Source organism: Cheilinus undulatus, linkage group 9 (assembly GCF_018320785.1).
Source record: "Cheilinus undulatus linkage group 9, ASM1832078v1, whole genome shotgun sequence".
Taxonomy (NCBI): Eukaryota; Metazoa; Chordata; class Actinopteri; order Labriformes; family Labridae; genus Cheilinus; species Cheilinus undulatus.
The window spans coordinates 13,472,325-13,493,767 of NC_054873.1; the positions used below are offsets into that span (position 1 = coordinate 13,472,325).

The 21,443-nt window shown below is 39.4% G+C and overlaps 1 protein-coding gene across 2 annotated transcripts in view; it reads left to right on the forward strand.

The window, feature by feature from the left end:
• The first annotated feature begins 1,861 nt into the window (after positions 1-1,861).
• mgat4c (mgat4 family member C) overlaps positions 1,862-21,443 on the forward strand; it is a 202,729-nt gene continuing 183,147 nt past the window's right edge. For both annotated transcript variants that reach the window (XM_041796227.1, XM_041796228.1), the window contains exon 1: positions 1,862-2,217. The gene's annotated coding sequence lies outside the window, so the exon portion shown is untranslated. The remainder of the gene's footprint in view (positions 2,218-21,443) is intronic.

Genomic DNA, 21,443 nt, shown 5'->3' on the forward strand with positions numbered 1-21,443 from the left:
GAAAATGTACTTGCATAAATTACACATTACACAGAATGTTGTCTTTTCAGGATGCACGTCATATACATTAATGGTCCATTAGAAAATGTATTTATGTGTCCTCTGCATTTTAATGCTGCACAGCTGCAGGTGGAGTTTATTTAATGGACTTGGTTTAATGTGTTTTTTAAACAAAGATTTTAAAGAACATAAAAAAAACATAATGCATATGCTTCTTGTAGATGGATTTACTACCGTGGGAATGAAAACAAGCTCAAAGCAGCAGAGCTCTTCATCATACTTCATTTGAGAATAAAAAAATGTAAATAACGGCTTTTTATTTACTGAAGCAAAAAATGCAACACAACACTGTTTATTCAAGTTGCTACTGTTTTCTAATCTACCGCCATTAAATCTCAGCAAAAACCAAGCCATGAGGTCAACAGAACAGCCTGCAGAGCTCAGAGACTGGATTGTTACAGGGCACAGGTCTGGGGAAGCTACAAAAAATATAATAATATTTTTCTACACATCTCCAGCTCAGTATTACAAAAATGCATATAATTTCACATTTGTGGTATATATAAAATCTATTTTCATGTAATATTTTAAAATGAGGTTCGTGTTCATATGAGTAATTTTAAATACACCTTAAGTAGTTAAAGTATGTAATATCTGTAATTCTTTTATGGTTACACCCATGAGTGTAGCACAGGGGGGCAAAGGGTGCTGATTACCTCGGCCTGCAGTAGGGAGGGACCCTTGAGAAGCCTGCAATGAAAAGTGTGTTTTAATTTATTTTTCATTAGCAATTAGTATCATTGTTGAATCAAAAGCAACTAAATGAATCGGTCAAGACACTGAAATTTGTATCAATTAAGTGAAATAAAATACTGAAGGGTGTCTGCTTTAAAAAAATCAAAATAGTATAGTCCAGCACTGCAAAATAATGCAAGTAAATTTAATTTAACCATAGTGAAAATATTGCTCATAAATTGGACATTATGGTTCAGAAATATATTTAAATATATATATATATATATATATATATATATATATATATATATATATATATATGCATAGATATTTGTAAAATACTCAATATTTGTTGCTTGGCTAGCCGCTTAAAGGGGCCCTGTGTAATATTCTTTCTGAGGGCCCAAAATCCCTAGCTACGCCCCTGGTTACGCCAATTGACATTTTCAGCTCCTTGAGGGCTTACCTTTAATTTGAAAAAGACTGAAATTTGCATTTTAAATCATTTAAAAGTAACCCTAAATCTACTCTTCCAAGAGTTGGTCACCTGGCCAAACAACACACTCTGTGAGAAGAGAATTAATTTTTCAAAAAATTAATGCCAGTAATTAAAAATTCATGGTATAATGGGCCGGCTTTGGATACTGCAGCATTTATTTAAAAAGTTTCTGGCCTCATTTTTCTTCCCCCCTAAACCTCTCCCATAGAAGACTGCAGATCATTGGTTTATCCGAGACTCATAAAAAACTGATTTAGGACCTGATAAGATATAAGGGTGCTTAGGTAGTCCACATTAAAACAGGTAGGCTACTTTAAATCTCAGGGGGCCTTGAACAAATGTGCACCCTCACCCAAAAAATCATATGAGCGCCCCTGCATGGGTTTCAGGGTTACAGCCTTTTTAGCCGCTCTCATTTGAAGCAGTATTTTAAATAGGATGCACTTTGTCTTGTGATGACAGGTGAATCCTGGGATCTGACCGTCCGTGCCACGCATGCACCGCTGGAGCGCACCAATCTCTCTCCTCTCTCCCCGCCCTCCTCCTCCTCCTCTTCCTCCTCCTGTCCGCCTGCTGCCGGGAGGAGCAGAGGAGCAGAGCAGACCGGAGCGCTGCATCCACAGCCACGCTACCTTGGGGATGTGGCAGCAATCTCGACAGCTCGAAATGCCCCGTGAAATTCTCAAAGTTTGTCTTTTATGAGAGCTGAGAGCGGAGGTGAAACCACAGAGAGGAGAGAGGGGGGACAGATCGCGCCGAGGTGCATCGGCTGCTGCAGAAATTTCCAGCGGTTCCTGTCTGCCTTCCTTCCTGCTTTGGTGCCTGCTGCCCGGGCTCCGGTTCGTCGTTCGGGATCGTGAAGTCGCGTCGGAGCTGGTGTCCGAGCTGATCTAAGCATCAAGAAGGAAGGAAAGAGAAGGAACCAGAGAGACTAAGCGGTCCACCTCTGTAGAAATCCTCCTGCAGCGTGCGCCGGAGTGCAGGTGAGTGCCGATGTGATGTTGTCTGTCATGTTGAGTTGAAGGGACGATGGCTGAAGGACTCACAGGTGAGGAGGACACGTGGTTTGACTGGTAACTGAACCGGCACGCGCGTCCTAGCACTGGTTCTGGTTAGTCTGTGCACACTGTCAGAGAGGCTCACAACTTTCCCACACTTCACGAGCGTCACGTTGTGTGGGGCTGCGTGTCTGATAACATCACAAAAGCAATAAGTCACACTCTGGGAACGGACAAGCCAAATATATCCGACCTTAAATCTAACGCCCAAGTAAGAGGGAAACATCCGGACCGTAAACTGTGTCCTTAAACGCATTATTGAAGAAACAAACAGCAGAAGGACAACGCTTTCTGAAGCCTTTTACCTTCAGGTCACTGTGTAACACTGTGACCTCGTGTGTTACGCCCATTTGTCAGCCTGAACAATTAAACTGTGTACTGTTTGAATGCTCCAGCCTTAATAGCATGATATTTTAAGATCAGATGACAATCATGTCAGTAGCCTAATGTGTGAAAACAACAGTAAACTCCCTGAATTCATCTCTGCCTCATCATGAGTCAGTGTTAAAACACCTTACACCGCAGACATGTCTACCTTTCTCTGCTTTTTCTTACAAATTCAAACTGGATTTGCACAAGCAGTTTAAAAGTCACCCCCAGTGTTAAATGCTCACACACCAAACAAAAAAAAAGAAACGTGCGATCAGTTAATCAGCACAAACATGTGCATTAGTGGCACCATGGTAAGCTGAAAAGCTCATACACATCTCTCAGAAACAAGACGAGATTCCCCAAAGGCAAGTTATGGGCTGACCCTGCTTCTCTGAAAAGCAAAAGTGCAGCCGAGCAACTCAGCAGAAACACAAACTCTGTGCAGAGTTTTAAATCTGCTCAAATCCTTGAAACTGCCAACAGCTTCTTTACAACATGTGATATCCACTGAATGGAAAATATGCAAGAGGCATCTAGCTGCAGACCTCTATGGTGGGGCGCTTTAGGCTCATTTGTGCCTTAACCATGGAGCAGGAAGTGATGCACTAACCCTTGTTGGGTTTTTCCTCAGTTTATAGTGTTATTTTTAGTTTTTCCCCCTAACCCCATCCTTTAGCGTTCAGGCGCCTAACCCTAACCCTCTTTGAGTTTTTCTTTGTTTCTGATTTATTGAATTTAAATGTATCCCCCTTAGTAAATTTTCAATTTTTATTCATAAAATCCTGCCTTTGTGAAAAACAGCCACTTAATGCTGACAGCAATCATAAAATGCACGTCATTCAGTACGTCATGGCCCCGGCCTGGATAATGCACCTAACATCCCGCCCCACGGTCACCCCACAGCCAAACGCCCCACCATAGAAGACTGCAACCACATCCTTTTAAAATATACCAGGAATCATAAGAATCAGAATCGGCTCGGTTAGTTAGTCCAGTAATTGTGCATATTTGAAGAGGAAGATCATGAAATTATTGGTCTCAGTATTACTGATGGCGTCTGTGGAGCTGGACGTGGTACTGAGTTACAAAATAATTGACACACTTACAGACATGCTGAGTATCATCGTGTTTTCTGATAAATTAATGATTTGCCTTTTTAAAGAGGCTATAAAAGTGTACATATTCCTGATATATATCACATTTGTTAGAGATGTACTGAAATGAGAATCAGGGCCGATACCAATGTCCATGTATTACCATCACTCATCAGGGGTGGAGAGTAACTAATTACATCCATCAAAGTACTGGAATTGAGTAGTTTTTTGGACTACTTGTACTTTTTTGAACATGTTTTGAAATCAGAGGTTTTACTTTTACCTAAGTAAGTTTTAACCAGAGTAACTATACTTTTACCTGAGTACAAAAGTCGTACTTTTTCCACATCTGTCAACTACACAGTAGCACATACCGAGAGAACGATTCCACATCATAACACCTGTTGTATTTTACTTTATTATAGAGATGTGATTTTACCTGTTAAAGCTAGTTGGAGATCCATATTCTCATGTTGTTATTGTAAGAAAAGTTCATATTTTACTGTACAGTTCCTTAGTAGCTACAAGGCAGTGCAATTAATCCAAACTGAGATTAAATCGCAGTTAGTCTTACTGCAGTTTTCAAATCCCAGAAGTTGCAGTATTTCTGTGACCTAAAATGTGTCAAAAAAAAAAGTTTCATACAATGAACTGTAGCAGAGATGTTCTGCTGTACACATCATGCAAACATTGAATCATCATGTTTTAATAGAATAGCCCATCCATCCATTCGTCCATCCATATTCTCTACTGCTTATCCTGTTGAGGGTCACAGGGGGGCGGGAGCCTATCCCAGTTGTCATTGGGCGAGAAAATATAAACATAAAAGTGGTTTTAGCCTAACATTAAAAAAAAAACACACACACACAAGATAAGGAACCATGGAAAATAATTGCATATCAAATTGCAATTGCTAATCTTTGGGTGTTATTTTCTCATTCATTTCTTATTCAGCCCTTGTAGCTCAGTACTTAAAGTTAATACTTTTACTTGAGTAGGTTTATAGACCAGTTCTTTACTTTTATTTTTGCCATGTTTGACCATGAAAACTCACTGGTTTGTCCAACAGGTCACATCTGCCCGACAATAAATCTCTTCTCTAAATAAGCCGTTCTATGTGTGAAAAGTCAGATTTAAAATATGACAAAAACATCTGCTACTGCCTTTACTTCATAGCCACATTTTCTGATGGTTTATGTTTGTTGAAATGGCTGATACTGGCCAGTACTGATGTTGAACTAATGCATTTATGCAGCCCTAATTTTTGTAATGTAAAAAATGAGGCCAAGACATAACATTACAGAACTTTCTCCACCTTTAATGTAACCTGTAACCTGTACAGTTTAATTAAAGAAGAGCCAGAATCTTTTATGAGGAATTAAATAAGATTAGAGAAACTGATAGGTGCTATTAGGAGCAGGTGCAGAAGGTGCTTTAACAACGAGAGGGTGCATAATGCACCCTCTCGTTGTTAAAGCACCTTTTGCTTCAATGCAGCATTCAGGATTTTTGGGTGGGAGTATATCATCTTGATTTGGTAAAATTTGACATTTCCTGTGCACAGCCTTCAACAGGTCAACCCACAGATTCAGGTCTTGGATCTGGCTGGGCCAGTCCAAAATGTTTATCATCTGGTGAAACCTTTCTATTGTAGGTATGGATAAATGCTTTGAGTTATTGTCACACTTGAAGGTGGAGTTACTCCCCAATCTTCAGCTGCCTGGCTGACACTTAAAAGTTTAGTGCCAAAACAGGCTTATATTTGAAATTGCTCATAATGCCCTCCAACTTAAATAAAACTTCACTTCTAGCTGGCCTCATTTTTTTGTATCACAAAAATGTGCCTTTTTAACAGGGTAGTGTAGGCTTTCCACTGAAACTATTATTTGGCTTCAACACCCCCCTATTGCACCAGAAAACTTTATCACTATTTTGTCTTATGAGATTAAGGTTTTGGTCAAACTGCTGTAGTATAGTGAAATATAACAATCTTTGCTTTAAAAATTTTCCTTTCAGCATAACTGAGCACAACTTTGCTGGCCTTTCAAGAAAAAATCCCAGCAGCATTAACCTGACACACTAGATGGATTTGTTTCATACATGCATCTGGAAAACATTCGATATACAATGTTTGGTAAAAGGACAGAGCCTTTGAAAAAAAAAATTGAGGGTGATTGGATGAACATTCTGTCTGTCACATCTTTACAGGTCAATCAGAGCAACAAAACATGTGACGTCATCGCTGCCACCTAGGTGCGTGTGCACAGCTACCAAGGAATAAACTCAACATAGAACTGCATAACATGAAACATGGTGACTGTAGACATGTCAGTGCAGGACTTTTGCTGTTTTTGAAAAAAAAAAAAAGAACTCACTGCCGTTGTTTCTTCTTCTTTTAACGAAAAAATGTTGTCAAGTTCTGATAAAACTGGCGCTTTAGCAGCATCCACGCTAGTGTCTAATAGTCTGTTTGGCAATATGGCTTCTAATATAATTAACATTAAAGACAATTAATTAAGGTCCACAGTTAATGCGTTCTTTTTTAAATGGAGTAAATCGCATACTTTATTGTCCCTTTCAACAAAATTGGTTAAGACATTATGGTGTATCCCAGCAGCCTTGTAAAATAGGTCCAATACTGCTCTTTAATGTCTCATTTTATTTTTAGAAATAACAAATACAGCTCAGTGGACATGTCAAAGGTCATCCAAACCTTTTTACGGTCCCCTTACTCCTCTTCAATCCATGACAAATGGATCCTTTACAAATCCTTTTCCGTGATTAAGTTCAAGTTTAAGTCTTCAGTCTACCTATAGAAGCAGGTATGCAACCAACCAGGAAGTCAGTTATCCTCAGTTTAACAGTAGAAAAATCCACAATTGACACAGAAACAGTTTTGAATGCAAAATGTTGGACTTTTAAGATATGATGTAAAAGACTGTGATTAATCACGATTAACTACAGATATACTGTGATTATTTGCATTCACAAATTGTAATCTTTTGCAACCCTAGTACATGATAAAACATTGTGTATCCCAGCATTGCAGCTTTTTCACCATTATTTAATCAGGATGAAACTCCTTTACTTCATGACTCAGTGACTCACAGCAGCACTGTCAACAATGGCCAGCCATACTAACATAATACATGATACAATGAAAAGCATGGAAAACACTAATTATTTGCCAAAATAAATAATACATATTTTTAAAAGTTGTCATATATTTTTGTCCCTTTCTGTATGGGTTCAGAAGGCTAAACTTGACAGTTGACAGTTGAGCCCCCATCTTTTCCCCATTCTATCATTTATTACCTGAAATCTGTTGATTTGTCTATAATTATCTTCTACGTTGTGCTTTCGTAGCATATTCCTCGATAGTTTATGCAGCACTTTCAGCAGTATTGAAGTCTGGTGCAGACAAAAGTTGAGAAATCAGAACAGCTCTATGAAGAGTTTCATGTACAGGTACAGAGGATGTTTATGTCACAGGGATTTTGTACAGTGATTGTTCCTGACACTGTGTGACTGAGTGAACTCTTCATCAGACTGACAGCCTGTGCAAGGAAAAAAAAACCCCTCTTGTGTCTAGAAACTGTTCTTGATGTAACTTTATGAAGGCTGAATTAAAGTTGGAGAAGTAAAACACATCACCTCAGGCACGCATTGTCCTTAAAGTCGCCAAAGAATTGCATCATCCGCCAGAGTCATTGGTGTACTGCGGTGCGAATGACAGCTCCATGGCTCATCTGAAAGGCCTGTAGCACAAACAGCAGCTCATTACAAGTGCAGCAGCCGTGGCTTCCTCTGGCAGGAGGCTGCTGGCTCATTAGGGGTCACCGAGGGGCGAGTCTCCCATTCTGAGCCACGGCTTGTTACCACAGCGCTCTGTGAAGATGCTGTTAATTGGAGTGAATTCATTTTCACTTACAGTTTGAAAAGCAGCACACAAGTCAGTAAAAACTGTCTGGATGCTTGTTTTGTTGTTTATCTTTTAGTTAAAACATGTGAGGCCGTGAATTAGATGCACTCTTCTCCACCGTTTAATATTTAAAACAGTCCACATGAATCTGTGCTCTACCTGTAAGATGCAAACATGAAAACTGTTCCAGTCTTTCCAGTTCCAGTCGTTTTTTTAATTCATATTGCTAGGATTTTAACAATTACATAACCTAATCAGTCCATCAGTCAACAGCAGCTCTCTGCCTGAGTTTTATTTTTTTTTTTTTGCAAAATTACCAACTTTTTAAACTTCTTCAAAGGATTTATTTATGGGATTTTTTGCCTCTGTTCAGACAGGACAATGGAAAGAGTTAGAGACACTGGAAAGGAAGAGAGAGATAGTGGGCAAGAAATGATCCACTAGCCAGATTTGGACCTGAGCTGCCTGCTTTGAGCACAACAGCCTCTGTTCGTGGGGTGATGTGCATTGTAGACTCTATACTGTCTCACATATCCATTGCATTGGTATACAGTGTCTAAAAAGAGTATTCTCACGCTTGGATGTTTACCCTTTTATGGATTGTATAAATAAATCATGGTCTATATAATCTGTCAGAAAAAAATATATTTAATGTAAAGAAAAAACATATTTCTACCTAGAAATGTCAATTAAACAAAAATATGTAAAGTGAAATAAGTGATTAGACAGATATTCACCTCCTTTAAAGTCATGGACTTAATGTAACAGAGGTCCAGCCAATTGGGGCCAGTAGTCTCACAATTAGTAAAATATGGATCACCTGAGAGAAGCAAATGTGTCACAAGTGACTGTAATACAAAGGCACCTGTGTCTGGAAGGTCCAGTCACTGGTTAATCAGTATTCCTGGCTACCATTACACCAAGAAAGTAATGGAACACTCTAACCAACTGAGAGAAAAGGTTATTGTAAAGAGACTGGGAAAGAGAAAGCCACTGCTGAAGAAAACTCATATGAAATCTTTACTATGTGGGAGACTCTGTGGTCATGTGGAAGAAAGTTCTTTGGTCTGATAAAACCAAAATGGTGCCATTAGACAAGACACCAAACACAGCACATCACCACCAACACATCATCCCCACTGTGAAGCATGCTGGTGGCAGCATCATGCTGTAGGGATGCTTCTCAGCAACCAGCCTTGGAAAGCCTGTGAAGCTAGAGGGTAAACTGAAAATGGCAAAATATAGGAAAATCCTGGAAAGTCAGATGATGACCCAAACCATCCATCCATCCATTATCTATACCACTTATCCGGATGGGGGTCACGGGGGGCTGGAGCCTATCCCAACTGTCATTGGGTGAGTGGCGGTGTACACCCTGGACTGGTCGCCTGTCAGGGCAAGGCTGATATATAGAGACAAACAACAAGGCACTCTCATATTTAGAGTTATCAATTAATGAGCATGTCTTTAGTGGTGGGAGGGAGCTGGAGTGAACCCACGCATGCGCCTGAGGAACATGCAAACTCCGCACAGAAAGGCCCTGACAGGGAAGCAAACCAGGGTGCCTCTTGTTGTGAGGCAACAGTGCTAACCCCTGTGCCACCGTGCAGCCCCCAAACCATACAGCGAAAGCTAAAAGGATTTAAAGACAACAAGGTGACTGTTCTGGAGTGGCCGAGTCAAAGCCCAGACCTCAGTCCAATTGAGAATTTGTGGCTGGACCTGAAAAGGAATTTTCTTTTGTCAAATGTTCTGATTTCAAAGCTTTCAGAAAAATATGACTCACAATGTCATGAATGGCACAAGAGAGGGGGTTTATGTAGTCTTTTCTCATGAAAACACAATGTACAATCCCATTTGAAGGCACCAGTAACCACTAGGCCACTGCAATCCATCCATCCATCTTCTTCTGCTTATCCGAGGTCGGGTCGGGGGCAGCAGCCTTCCCTCAGAGCATACAGCAGGCTTCCCTCTCCCTGGCCACTCTGTCCAGCTCTTCCTGGGGGTCTCAAGGTGTTCCCAGTCTAGCCGAGAGACATAGTCTCTCCATCGTGCCCTAGGTCTTCCCCGGGCCTACTCTCGGTGGGACCTGCCCGGAACACCTCACCAGGGAGGCGTCCAGGAGGCATCTGGACCAGATGCCCGAGCCACCTCATTTGGCTCCTCTCGACACAGAGGAGCGGCGGCTCTACTCCGAGTCCCTCCCAGATGGCTGAACTTTTCACCCTATCTCTAAGGGAGAGCCCAGACACCCTGTGGAGGAAACTCATTTCGGCCGCCTGTATCCGTGATCTTGTTCTTTCAGTCACTACCCACAGCTCGTAACCATAGGTGAGGGGAGGAATGTAGATGGACTCAGCTCTTTCTTTACCACAACAGGCAGATGCATAGACAGCATCACTGCAGATGCTGCACCCATCCGCCTATCAATCTCCCGCTCCATTCTTCCCTTACTCGTGAACAAGACCCCGAGATACTTTAACTCCTCCAAAATACACACATTTCTTACTTGAAACTTCTTAATTCAAGAGAGATTTGTTGCTTGGTGACTGCTGATGATTTTACTCCAGTTAAATGCCTTTAAGAACCATAAACAATGAAGGAATTTTACCCTAGAAACAAGCGGATCATCTACAGATTAGTGAGTGAATTTTACTAGAATCTATTCCTGATGTGCTTTGCTGACCTAAGAGACAAAGTGTTGATTTTTAAAGAGTATATCTGTATACCTATATATCATTTACAGGTGATGTTTACCTTTCAAGACTGACATTAGGTTTTGGAAGATAATATAGTTTTTGGGATTGGCTAATATTCTTAATAACATAAATGACGTACATAGTAGATTTGCATGGGATTAGAAAGTTGTCCTGCATGATTATTTGAAATTACCAGATGTTCCCAGGAAATACTAACCTGACACGCCAGATGGATGTGTTTCACACACATCCATCTGGGAAAGCTTCAATAGGAAACGTTTGAGAAAAGGCAGAGGCTTTGAAAAAAACCTCAGAGTGTGATTGGATGAACGTTCTGTCTGTCACATCTCTACGGGCCAGTAAGAGCAACAAAACACGACGTAGCTGCTATCGAGCTGCACATGCGCGGCCATGGGGAATAACATGAAACATGGCGACTATAGACATGTAAGTACTCAACTTTTGTCGTTTTTGAAAAGAAAACAACTCACTGCTGTTCTTTGTTCTTCTTTTAACGAAGAATTGTTGTCAAGTTCTGATAAAACTTACGCTGTAGCAGCATCCACGCTAATCTCTTCCGCCATAATAGCACCGGCCTCTTGCTGCTGCTTGTTTACGTCACGACTCTGCCACGCCTGAAAGTACTGCCCCTTGTTGTTGATTGGTTCTTTGCAAGATGGATTCGCCAGTGAAAAACAAGGAAATGGGCGTCCAAACTTTTTGCAAGGTTAAGGAAATACTAATTCTGTGTAAATAAGGCATAAGTGAGGCCCCCAAAACACAGACAAGGAGTACATAAAAAGAACATGAACTTGTGGAAAAGACGACATTTTATACCTTACTTCATGCATAAGTTCAGTATAATACTAATGCTTTTTCCAACTTTTGCAGTAATTTATCTAATTGGACTTTCAGCCAGGCCATGAGCTGTTCATTTGTCGTAACACCGGACAGATCCCAGCAGCAGTTTTCGTACGAAACAGAATCCAGGCTGTCACTGCTGAAAAAGTGGCATGTATGCTTAATCTCACTCAGTTTAAAAAATAAGCCACTCTTAAATCAAATTGAGTCTTCCTTTAGTATTCATTCATACAGTACAAGTCATTAAAATAAAGTCATTTTCTTTAAAAGAAGGAAGAAGAGGCTTTAACTGAGTCTGTGTGCTCGGGCAGAACATAAAGCTAAAGACTCTAATCCTCCAAAGTTGGTGAATGAAATTACACCCACACTCTTTATCTGTTGACTTGTCATTGTTAACAGAGGCTTTTTAATGTAGAGAATATCAAGATGTACAACCTGGAAGCCATTAAGGCTTGTAATTTGTTACTAAATCTTACTTATGAGGTTTGTATCTTTACTCACTCTGCTGTTAAAACAGTTTCCCTGAATTAGTTCCACAGGTCATGATGTTGTCTTAACTGCATATTCATTAACTGAAACTATTCTTCCTTAAAGCTTATTCCTGGGATTGATTAAGACTCCATTTCTAAAAGATTGACATTTCTCACAGTGTAAGAATCTGAACTTTAGGCCCATGATTGCACCAGCTTCCGCTCAGGTAGTCCGGGCAGCTACTCACTTGATTCCGTGAAAGGTTAGACAAATGCCACAAATAATTGTCGGCTTGCCTCTTGACCGTACACTCGTCTTCCCCGGTGTCTTACCGTGTTGATTATCCAAGTGGTGCAGGTCAGGAATGTTGGAGTCTGCAGACTCTGGCAGACGCTGAGCTTTGCTGCGTCACAGAAACATGTGAGGCGTGTGAGACTGACAGTGAAGGCTGCGTCAGTGATAGTGGATCTGACCCCTGGTCCCTGCTCAAGCACTGTGAGGAGAAATCTTAATGCGAGCGCTTGCTGAGTGACATGAATGGACTGTGCTTACAGCATGTTTAGCACTGATGCCTCAAAACTGAAGGGAGGATTAGAAATAATTAAAGAAAAATCATTTCTAAATACTTTGGAATGCACTGATGTCTTTATCAAGTGCTTTGCTGATTTATTGTACGTCAAGATTTCTCTCTGTGAAGAAACGGTAGCAGTGGGAGTCTCAGGCTCTGGATGTAAAACCCTGAGATGTTTGTCCATCATGGGATAAACAGGGTGGGTGCTTTCACATTATGGACCCGGGCCTGGATCCAAGTATACTTGACCCCAAAGTGTGGTTCCATTTGCTTAGTGGGAACGTAAGTATACCATACACAGGCTCCAGGTCCTCTTGGAGGTGGTCTCAGAAACTATACCCATGCATTTAAAAATGGTACATTTGAGGTGTGAATGCAAATGTTCCCGTGCAATGGGGACTCAAATGGAATGTCTCTTATTCCTTTAAAAACCAATATATCTATGCAGCAAGGGCTCAGTTCATCCTCTGAGCTGCACAGTAGATATATAAGTAGGAAAAGAGCTGATGGTATCTTAAACTCAATTTAAAAAATCCAAAGTTCCAGGATAGACTCTTTTGTCTGCAAGAGATGTAATGATATAAAAATTTAATATCATGATGATAGTGACATAAAATATCACGGTATCATTATGGTGTTGTTATAATGAATTGAAACTCTACAAAAAATGGTGATACATCGTTTGGACTCGTTTCACCAAGTTTGATATATATATGAAAAATAAAATTCACAGCACAGAGCAACATACCCATTTTGTTTGTTAAAATATCTAAATATTAAAAAAAATCAAAAGTTAACAAAAATCTTAATTATAATTAATATGAATGAACAAAGATGTTTTGCTAAAAGGGTTTGTCAACATTTTTTTTTATAACAATTTGACACCAACTGCTGAAAATAACACATTATCGATTTTATGTAAAAATCATATTTTTAACCCTATCATTCTAGTCTTTATCAGTACAGGTGTATCAAAAAAATAGAACATCAGGTGAAAGTCAAAGTGAAATATCTCAAGACTTTTTTGTTTTAATCTTAACAATCATGGTTTACGGCTCAAAAAAAATCAAAAATCCACCATCTCAGAATATTAGAATATTGAGGGAAAGTCCAGTTAGCTAAGGTTTCCTTAGCCTTCATTCTCTCATTCTGGTTCAGTGCACACAACCACAATCATGGGGAAGACTGCTTACTTGACAGTTGTCCAGAGTACAATCATGGACAGTCTTCACAAGGAGGGTAAGCCACAGAAGGTCACTGTAGAAAGGGCAGGCTGTTCTCACAGGTCGTATCATGGAGATTGACTGGAAAGGAAAAGTGTGGTAAGAAAAGGTACACAAGCAACAGGGATGAGCTCAGCCTTCAGAGGTGTTACATTTAAGCATTGGCTGCTTTACTGAGCTGATTTTGAAGGTATCAAATTACAAGTGTCTGTCAGCTCGTTAAATGAGCCAATTGAAGCCAATCTTCTTGAATTCAATTTTGACATGGATTAGAATATTTAACTAACATGATTTAATACAAAGCTTTGGAGCGCTTTCTCACTGCTATCTGTGCCGCAGCTAAAGCCATGAGTGCATTCTGCTCCCACAGTCAGGGTTTTTTTTAACCTTTTTTTCTTTTTCTTTCATGCCAACAGTTGAAGGTAGGCTATGTGCTGTGTTGCAAAGGAGAGAGGAAAGGAGACACACAGCGATGTCTCCTTTCCACGATAAGTTTCTCTGTGCCCCCAGTTGACCTGTGCTTTTTTCTTCCATTCACTGATAAACGAGCCCACATAGCATGCATTACTTACAGTGATATTAAAAAGATGTTACCACTAATGGTTTAATGATAATTAAGATTTGAACAATATGATAACTGGAGAAATTTTATTATGGCTACCATTTACACCATTAACTGTTTCATCCCTAACAATAAGAATGTTATATAATTAACACTATTAAAGCCCTTAACATAAAGATCAGTGTCATTCTGGGTGATTCAATGAGTTTCATTTTCAATCATAATTGATTACTGTGCCGCATACTCAATTGTCCATAGGATTTGTCAGAACATCTTTGTTATAACTTCAGATATGGACGTCTGATGGCTTAAAAACTTGATGTGGCTGCTTGATTTAGCTCAAAAGTGTCCTAGAACAGCAAAAATAGGCTTTACCTAAAAATTTCCCAAGTCCAGCCAGCAGTTGAGGCTTTATGTTAAACTTGACAAGTGAGTTGAGTCTTACAGATAAAACTTGTGACATATGCAGGCCAAAAAAAAAAGGTGTTTGGCTTACTAGCAAAAATATTGTGTAGGTAGATAGTGGAAAACTGTTTTTCTTTATCATCTAACAGATAAATGTCAACATTTAAATTTAGTCTGTAGGGGAAAACAAAACCCTAAGTTAGTGTTCTTCCATTTTACCTTCATTTCCAGTCACCTAATCCATTTACAACTTCAGGTACATTTCTGTTAACATCAACTACTGTCAGCGGCTATCAGCAAACAAGTCTGTCAACCCCCGCACATAAATCCATTTGTTATAAAAGATGGCAGAAATCCGACTTCGACTCTAAATGGATGTTTTCTGTTTGTTATATAAGAAACTGTGAAAGTTTCTACATCTCGTGTAGGTGGTTAGTAATGGTGAGGTGAATGTAAAATTAGGTGAAAGGGAAGAATATAAAAAAGGAACATCTGACAGGATAATAATGATGCACCTGCTATATGTAGTCTGAAGAAGTCCATACCTGCAAGGTAAACATCCATTACCATCATACTACAGTCTCAGTATATCTACACAGCACATCTGTTTTTGAGGTAGTAAGGACCTGTGTCCATTACTGACCCTTGGTTTTGTTTTGACCTGGCAGTGTCCTTCTTTGATGGTTTAGCATTTCTGCACTCAGTGTGTGAAGCACAAAATGTCCCTCACCGTGAGATGTTTGTGTGTCCCCACAGAATTTGGCCCCTGAAAAAGCCAGTGAATGGGCCCTCCCCAGTTGTGATCTGTTTATTGTATCACTGCATGTGTGTTGGATCAGTAGCATTGGTGCAAAATGGCTAAAAATTCCCTCGTTTTGGAGCTAAAAGTATGCAAAGCTATTCTTGGGTTCTGATGTTGGTGTTTTTAGCTGCTTTTACCAGTTTGTGCCCTTTTTCACCTATTTTTTGTCACTTTTATGCAGTTTTTGTCGTTTATTTGTTGCCATGTCTGCCACTTCTCTGCAAAAGCTTCTAAAACTTTCTGTGTATTTTAGTCACCACATTTCCCCCATTTTTTCCCTTTATGGCAATTTTTGCAACTGTTTGGCAATTTTTACCACTTTTTGCTGCTTCTTACCTATTTTTGCCAGACTTTTCCTATTTTTTTGCCACTTTATGCCTATTTGCCCTTTAGCTCACTTATGCCGCTATTTTGCCAGTATTTGCAGATATTTATCCCAACTTTTTGCCACTTTCTTGTCACTTTTCACCAATTTTACCACTTTTTGACCATTTCTGCAACTTCTTTTTGCCGCTTTTTACCAGTTGTTAATCCATCAATTTCATCTCTTTGCACATCTTGCAATCAAGCTATCAGTACACACAAACTTGTAAATCCTAGAACAATACCAAAAAAGTGCTTGTACGTATTTAAAGCTGATATCTGATTCTGAAAATAGCCAGTCTTCATGATGGTATGGTTTGGTTTTATGAATAGATTTTATCAACATATAGAGATGGTAGTATTACATTAAGACTCAGGCCATATTTAAACTTGCAGCAGGCTAAAGAATAACCTATAGGTCTAGTAGAGCCTCGTATGATTCATTTGTCTGAAGATTGAATTTTAAAAAATCAGCAGAAGAAAGTGAGCCCAGAGCATGAACCCTCAACTCTTAGGACATTTTAAGTTAAGTTTAGTGTGTAAAGTTGAAAGAGGATTTAGATTTTTGTTATATTTTCCAGCACCTTGAGGTGATCCTTAAAATGTGGTGTTGGTATGAAGCCGCCTCATATTAACATTCTGAGCTGTGAGTGGGGCCATTTTGGCCATTAAAATAAAAAAAGCCCAGCATGATAATAGATAAAAACTGTAGCTGTTGGGGGTAGTTCAGTCCACAGCACTTCCTCTCCTGATTCATCTCCACTTTAACAATTCCCTTTACCCGCAGTGTTTGATTCAGATCCTCCTTTTGACTGCCTTTGGGGGTTCAAAACCACATTCACAACATTTTAAGGGAAATATCTCTGTACTAAAAGCTCAAAGAAACAAGCTTCAACTCTCATCTGGGTGCTTCACACACAAAGTCATTGTGGAGATTTTTGTTCCTATCAATCACAGAGCAGACTGTACAGTGAGTCATTCAGTATTGAGGAGTTCATTCACATTGCTTAGTCAAGATCACCATTAGGAGTTTGTATTTCGTTATGATAATTCAATCCTCCCATCTTAAGGGTTCTATCAATGCAGCTGTAAATAGAAATACATGATAAGCCACCTAAGGGTGCTTTTCCGTCTGGATCTTTTGGAGAAAACTGAGCAGCAACCCCTGTTTGGCCCAATTAATTTGGACAGGTGTAGCATGACAATTGAACTCAAAACATGCAAGCTCACAAGTGGTCTCAGCTTACTGTCAAAGTTCGTTTATGGTAAAAAAGCAATTGATTTGGCGACCACTACAAATAATAGCAGCAATGCTGTTACCAGGGGACTCTAATTACATCAACTCATGTTGCAGGAAGGTTAACATGCTTACTCATACCAGAATGCAAAATTCAACTAGTTTACAATCAGTGCCTTTAAAAAATATTCCCTCCCTTGGATGTTTTTAACCTTTTTTTTTAATTAATTTATTTTCATTTTACCCTCTACCTTTAGAAGCCTTCCAGGGAAAGCTACTGAGAAGCATCTCCACATCATGATGCTGCCACCATGGTGCTTCACAGGGGGGTGTTGTGTTTGTGACTGACTTGGAGTTTCCTTTTGTCTTCATGGTGCTGATTAACCAGTGACGGGACCTGCCAGACACCGGTGTAAAAGAGTAAACATCTGAGGGCTGAATATTTTTATAGGCACCGCATGTAGTAGGAAAGGCAGGCTGTGACATAAGGACACAAAGACTGATCATGTGGGCTTTCACCTGCCTTATGATAATGCAGTGTAAACAGAAAACAAGCCAATGGAGAGCTTATGCTGTCTTTTTTACTGCAGGTTTGACAGCACCCACCCTTAGATGACATCCGAACAAAGCAAGCATGCTGATCTACATTCAGACGTATTAATGCAGTGTTTCTAAATCAGAGTGCTCTGACCTTGGCAGAGCTTTGTCACTATCTTTGAAGTTTTATCCAAAATAATAAAAAACCTTACATGGGTGAAAACTGGGAGCAAACAAACTAAATAGTGCCCTGGTGAGACGAAATCCTCAGATTTGTGTGTTTTGCGTCTGCCAACAGTTGCTGATCTTGTAACTCTTACATCAGCCAAGCTAAAAGTGAAAAAAAGGTGAAACACTTTCTGGAAACAAAACCTTGTCCAAACCCTGCAAGACATGGATTGGAGTGTCAGAACTGTGTCAAACTGCAATATAAAGTACTTTAGTACATTTAGTAGACAGCCAAGGTTTTTCCTCTGCAAAAAGTTTCACTTCTGCTGCATCATATCCAGAGTTTTAACCTCAGATATCTCTGTTTAGGATTGTGGGCATGTTTTGTCTCTTCTCCAGCAGGTACATCACCACCAATGTAAAATTATATCAGGAAAGATTTCCCTCTGAAATTCTCTGAACTTGTAACTTTTTATTTATAAAGCTAGACGCGAGCAGATGGGACAATTAATAATGAACTTCCACTTGATGAATTAGTAAACTAAATTGTAAGCCACGGACTCCTTCTTATCATTTAAAGAGAAAAGATTCCAAAAAAACCCAAACAATTTTGTTAGAATAAGAATATATTTTACTGGAGAGCACCTTTACACATACAAGAAATTTGTCAGGCCATTTGTGCTGCAAAGAAAAACATCAGAAAAGTTAAAATATTAATAGTCTACTCCTGTTTAAAGTGTCTTAAAAATTCATGTACACTGAAAAAAAGGAATATGTAATAATGGTGCCTATAAACAGTTTTATGCTGTTGTTGAGGTCCAGCCAATTGGTGCTATTAGTCTCAGTTAATGACATGGGGATCACTGGAGTGCAGTGGATGTGTCTGAAGTGGCTGTAGTAAAAGGATACCTGTTTCTGGTTAATCAGTATTCATGGCTACCATTAAACCATGAAGAAAAAGAATACTCCAAGCAAGTCAGAGAAAAGGTTATGGGAAAGTATAAGTCTGGGGATGCAAACAAAAAAAAAATCACATTAAATCCATCTCATCACGGTCCATCACAAGTAAGCAGCACAAAACAACATGATTCGTTAGTTGGAGTCAAATAAATGGAGGCAACATGCTTTCATATAAAATGTATGTACATTTCAATAAAAGTACCTAAAACTGTGCCGAAGTACAAACAATTCTGTATTCAACATAATCACATGGTAAGATTATATTGATATACTAGCAATACACCATATTTTGTTACTTCACACACACAGAGTCCACACATTAACATAGAGAAACTGAGTTACACCACTGAGCTTTGAAAGGGTTCAAATAAGAACACCCAGCTTATCAAAACTGCTGTCCATAACTGGGAGAAAGTTTCCTATTTAACAACATTAAGTCTCCTTGTGTTTTGAAGTGGAATGATCTTACACTCACTGAAGTGCGCTTTGCCTGCTTTATCTTCCGTCTCTGTGGCCATTTTCCCTCAGCGTCTCTCCCTCTGCTGCTCATTTAGCATAATGTGACTTTCCAACCATTAGAAGAAGAGAGGGCTAAACTCACTCACATTTTACTGCTGAGCTCAGATCCTCAAAGAAGTACCTCTTTAGTTTGTAAGTTGTTAATAGATTGATGGCACGACATCAAACATGCAATCCTAGCTAATAAAGTGTTTCCTACAAGGGCTGAAGACAATTCATGAAATTTCATCCCCGCTAGATGTTCCACACTCAACTGTAAGTGATATTATTAGAAAGTGGAAGCATTTAGGAATATCAGCAACTCAGCCACAAAGTGGAAGACCACATACAATAACAGAGCGGGGTCAACGAATGCTAAGGTAAATGGTGCATTAAAGTCGATAACACTTTGCTGATTCCACAGCTGAAGAGTTCTGAACTTCCACTGGCATTGAAGATAGGCACAAAAAGTGTGCATCAGGATCATGAAAGCCTCAAGCAAGTCTGTTGGGTGAACCAAAGACCAAGATCCATACCACAAGACCATCAAATCTGGAGACTGGCCAAAGAAGAATGGACAGGGATTTCTCAGGAGATGTCTTAAGCTGTGTTTCCATTACCCTTAGTAATGCGCAAAATCTAAACAGCACAATAAAAACTGGTAATGGAAACACCTGAATTTCAAAAAACCTCTCAAATATCACTAACAAGTTCTTACGCTGTCATGAGGAGGTTTTTCAGACATTTTGATATAGAAAAGCATGACTCTTCTTAACATCATACTTATACCCTTATAAGTGGCTTTTGCCATACATAGGGACTTTGTCTCTGAACTATTATCCATTGCCTTAATTTTTTGTTCAAAATTATCAAGGCAACTGCAGTAGATGTAATCACAATCATACCGACACGCAACGGGATTTGAACGTCCAGCTTCCTCGCAGCAGAGTCACGCGAGATGAGATTTTACGAGAATTGCGAGGCTCATGCCCCAAAACACCCTTCAGTGGAAACACATTCAAAGCGCATTTAGTCAACATTTGAGAAATATCACTTTTATTTTGCAAAAAACTGTAATGGAAACCCAGCTTCTGACACGTCCAAAGTAAAATAATGTAAGCATCCAAAATAACACTAGGATGTTTGAGAAGCTCTGTTGAAAATTATGTCCTCTGTTTAACAGCACTTGGGAAATACTATAGAAAAACTGAAATTTTCTTAGGTTGGGCAAACAAATGTCCTTATTCCTAAGCCTAAGCCTCAAAAAACACACTTTTACTCACAACACATTGCAGATGCAGTATTTGGAACTGGACTTTTAACACTGAAAATTATTTTTAATAAATACCCACCTAAGAGTCAACCAGGCATAATGCCGAATTTGTATTTTGAACCAGACTCTAAACTTATATCTGCTGTCAAAATTGAGTATTCTGTGTTTGTATGGGACTTGTACCCAGCCTCAAGTAAATTTGATGAACTAGAGTTTTTTCCACTCATGTTCTAGCCTCCTTTTTCAGAAAACCATTTTATGTGTACCTGTAAAGACAAATTTGATTAAAGTTTAAGGGTGGAAAAAGCTGCTGTGATGATTCAGTGGAGTAGAAGGAAGTGTTTCCTGTCGTAAATGAATTTGAGGTTTTAGAGGTTTGATGGAGAGGGACTGAGAGGAGCTGTCAACGCTTAGTTAGAAGATGTTTGTGGTTTTGGCAAGGGATTTTGGGCCACGGTGATCATTAATCGTTAATGAGGCAAAATTGTGAAACATGCTGCCTCTCAAGTGTAAGGTCTCACTGCTTTTCTCTATATCATTGTCGGCTAAATATTTGGATTTTGGTCTGTAAATCAGATGAAGACTCTATTTTCAGTAACATGTGGCTTTTACACTTTTTTGACACTTTACAGACTAAATTTTGAATCATTTATTCACTTAAAAAGCAGTTTTTATTTTATCTTTTATCCCACCTGTTAATTTCTATATCTAGGAGGGGGCCTGCTCTGTTATATGCAGCAGATTAGAGCTGTAAGAGTCTCCTTGTTGTCTTTAATTAGGACTGGAGAGATGATAATGGGGTCTAATGGATTTCTAGACAGCAGCACCAAAGTGCCAAAGAATCAAAGGAAGACAGTGAATTCCCTTATGAAATATGCATCAATGACAGTGAAATACAGACCAAAGGCAAACTGTGTTTGTTTGGAGAGCAGGGTGGAGGGCTGGTTGAAATAGGTTGCATAATCACACCATATTGCCATTCCTTTTTTTCCTCATGCACACCAGCTGTTGATGATGAAGGCGAGGAGCAGCTTTGATCAGCTAGAGGAGGTGTACCGAGGTTGGCGTTACAGATGTGGACCTGAAGGCGACTCAGGCTTCCTGACTGCTTGATTTTAATATTTATATTTCCA